The sequence below is a fragment of the Tamandua tetradactyla genome, chromosome 8 (genome assembly GCF_023851605.1).
Source record: "Tamandua tetradactyla isolate mTamTet1 chromosome 8, mTamTet1.pri, whole genome shotgun sequence".
NCBI classification, from domain to species: Eukaryota; Metazoa; Chordata; class Mammalia; order Pilosa; family Myrmecophagidae; genus Tamandua; species Tamandua tetradactyla.
The window spans coordinates 33,183,339-33,187,028 of NC_135334.1; positions in this window are offsets into that span (position 1 = coordinate 33,183,339).

Sequence of the window (3,690 nt, forward strand, 5' to 3'; positions counted from 1 at the left end):
CAACAGACCTGATATGGGCCCTCAAGTTGCTTTTTGTACACTCATTCATTGTTATTAGCATTATCAATCATTAAAATCCTTTTAATAAAGCAACAGGACAATCCTTAAGATTTGTATGCAAAGAATTGGCTAAAAACCCTTCCCCTAGCCTCTTTAAACTCCAACCTCACCCAATAGAATGGCAATTATATATATATATAAACAAAGAAAAATGACAATTGCTGGAGAGTATGTGGAGAAAGAGGCACACTTTTATCCACTGTTGGTGGGAATGTAAAATGGTGCAACCACCCTGAAGACAGCTTGGTGGTCCCTCAGGAAGCTAAGTATAGAACTGCCATATGATCCAGCGATCCCATTGCAAGGTATATATTCAGAGGAACTGAAAGCAGGGACACAAATGGACATCTGCATACCAATATTTACAGTAGCATTATTTACGATTGCCAAGAGATGGAAACAATCCAAATGTCCATCAACAGACAAGTAGCTAAACAAGCTGTGGTATATATATGATGTGATATTATGTAGGTTTAGACAGAATAAAGCCAAGAAGCATGTAACAATGTAGATGAAACTTGAGGCATTATGCTGAGTGAAATTAGCCTAAAACAAAAGGACAAATACTGTATGGTCTCACTAATATGAACTAACATTAATGAGTGAACTTTGAGAGCTAAAGTTAAGACCACAGGTTATCAGGAGATAGAAGGTAGAGACTGGGCATTTGGTGCTGAAGGAGTACAGATTGCGCAACAGGACTGATTGTAAAACTTAAGATATGGATAGCACAATACTATCTGATGGTAACACAATAATATAAGTACACTGAATGAAGCTGAATGTATGGTTGAGGGAGAAGGACTGGGGGCAGGTATGACATCAGAAGGAAAGATAGAGAATAAAGACTGTGATGGTATAACTTAGGAATGCCTACAGTGGACAATGATGGTGATTAAATGTACAAATATAAAAACGTTTTTTTGCATGGGGGAGAACAAATGAACGTCAATGTTGCAAGGTGTTGAAAATGCATGGTATACAGTAAAAAATACAATCAATGCAAGCTATAATCTAGAGTTAAGAGTAACATTTTAATATATTTCCACTGAATGTAACAAAAGCCTTATGCCAAAACTAAGTGTCCATAATCGGGGGATATAGGGGAGAGGTATGGGTTCTTTGCAGAGAAAAAGATATGTCTTCATATAGATTATGGTGATGAAGGCATAGCTATTTACTTAGGTTGGATTGTATGATGTGTGAATAAAACTCTTTAAAAATAAGGTAAATCAGAATACAGGATAAAAGATGATATAGTCCATATTTTATAACTTCAACTTCTGTGTGAGACCAAAGGGAGAGATGTTTATTTGGTGCAAAATTTATATTTTGGGTAGCACATTATCTAATTTAATTTCTATGATCAGTTTAGTTGAACACCATAATTACATGGAATCTTGAATAGGGTGTGAGATCTTGTTGGTTTGTACAGGTTTGTACAGTATATATCAGAGGCCCTGATATATCCTAGAGTAATTTGATCAGAGAATAAAAAAGTATTTGCAAACTCTCTTTGGCAGACTGGCAAGAAAGGAGGAAATATTCAACTTCCCCATCTGCAGAATTCCTGATATTCTCGCAAACAGGGGGGACAACCAATTCAATAGGCTGAGCCCTCAATCTTGGAGCTCACCCTGATGAAACTTATTCCTGCAAAGAAGAAGCTAAGCCTACTTATAATTATGCCTAAGAGTCACCTCCAGAGAACCTCTTTTGTTGCTCAGATTGGGCCTCTCTCTCTCTAAGCCAGTTACTGCCCAACCCACTATGCAGGACATGACTCTACAGGGAGTCATCATGCAAAATGGGGCAGAAATCCCAGGATGAGCTGGGGCCTGACATCGTGGGATTGAGAAATCCCTCTTGACCAAAAAAAGGAAGAGAGAAATGAGACAAAATAAAGTTTCAGTGGCCAAGAGATGTCAAACAGTCAAGTGGTTATCTTGGAGGTTATTCTTATGCATTATATAGATATCCCTTTTTAGTTTATAGTGTAATGGAGTGGCTGGAGGGAAGTACCTGAAACTGATGAGCTGTGTTCCAGTAGCCTTGAATCTTGGACTTGATTCTATAATTATGTAACATTTACAATGTGACCATGTGATTGCGGGGGAAAAAAGATAGATATATTACAAAAAAAGTACTATCAACTGAAACATATTTTCCATACCAATGCAAGTGTTGGTGGTGGGGTAATATATGGAAATCCTGTATTTTATGCAAGATTGTCCAGTAAACCCACAGCTTCTCTAATAAAACAAACAAACAAACAAAAAAAAACATGAGAGTGCTCAGGTGGTGCAGTAGTAGAATGCTCCCCTTCCATGCAGGAGACCTGGTTTAGATTCCTGGACCATGCACCTAAAAACAGACAAACAAGCAAATCTTCAAACTCAGCAGAAAGACAGGATATAGATCCTTCTGACTTTCCCAGGTATTCTAAGACTTAATGCCTTTGTTCTATACCCTTTCCTGTAACTGTATGGGTGTTTCCTAATTACAACCTAAGAGGTTTTCTACAACTATAAAAGATTTTATGTTTGTGTCCATGGGCAGTCTTGCCCATTGTTGGAGTTTGTTCCTATACCAAAGCAGCAGAGGAAAGAAATAGCATGTAATCATGACTTCTCTCCCTCTACACTAAATATTTCCCTTTCTCTTATAGTAATTCAATTTTTCCTCATCTCGTGTCTTTATTTGGTTTACAAAAAGAAATCTCTGCCTTCTACCTGGAGAGCAAGAGTATTAATTTCATAAATCTACAACTACATATTATATAATAATAAGTAAAAGAAAAGAACAATGAGGGAACATTAAAGAAAAATACATTTTTTTTTTTTTAAGAATTGAAAGATTTTTACATGTATTAGAGCAATAAGAAAAGGTCTACACCTAAGACTAAGAAATTCCTGAATTCTTCTGGATCAGGTCAGAGATATGATACATGCTCAAAAAGGACCAATTATTAGTAGTAGTAATTCAGACAGGGACCTTATTTTAAAATATGTAGAGAATATTTTTTTTTTTTATTAATTAAAAAAAGAATTAACAAAACAATTAGAAATCATTCCAATCTACATGTACAATCAGTAATTCTTAATAACATCACATAGTTGCATATTCATCATTTCTTAGTACATTTGCGTCGATTTAGAAAAAGAAATAAAAAGACAACAGAATAAGAATTAAAACAATAATAGAAAGAAAAAAAAACAAAAAAAAAACAAAAACAAAAAACCTATACCTCACATGCAGCTTCATTCAGTGTTTTAACATAATTGCATTACAATTGGGTAGTATTGTGCTGTCCATTTCTGAGTTTTTATATCCAGTCCCGTTGTACAGTCTGTATCCCTTCATCTCCAATTATCCCTTCTCTTTTTTTTTTTTTTTTTAATTAACGGAAAAAAAGAAATTAACCCAACATTTAGAGATCATACCATTCTACACATGCAATCATTAATTCTTAACATCATCACATAGATGCATGATCATCATTTCTTAGTACATTTGCATTGGTTTAGAAGAACTAGCAACATAACCGAAAAAGATATAGAATGTTAATATAGAGAAAAAAATAAAAGTAATAATAGTAAAATCAAAACAAAACAACACAAAACAAAACAA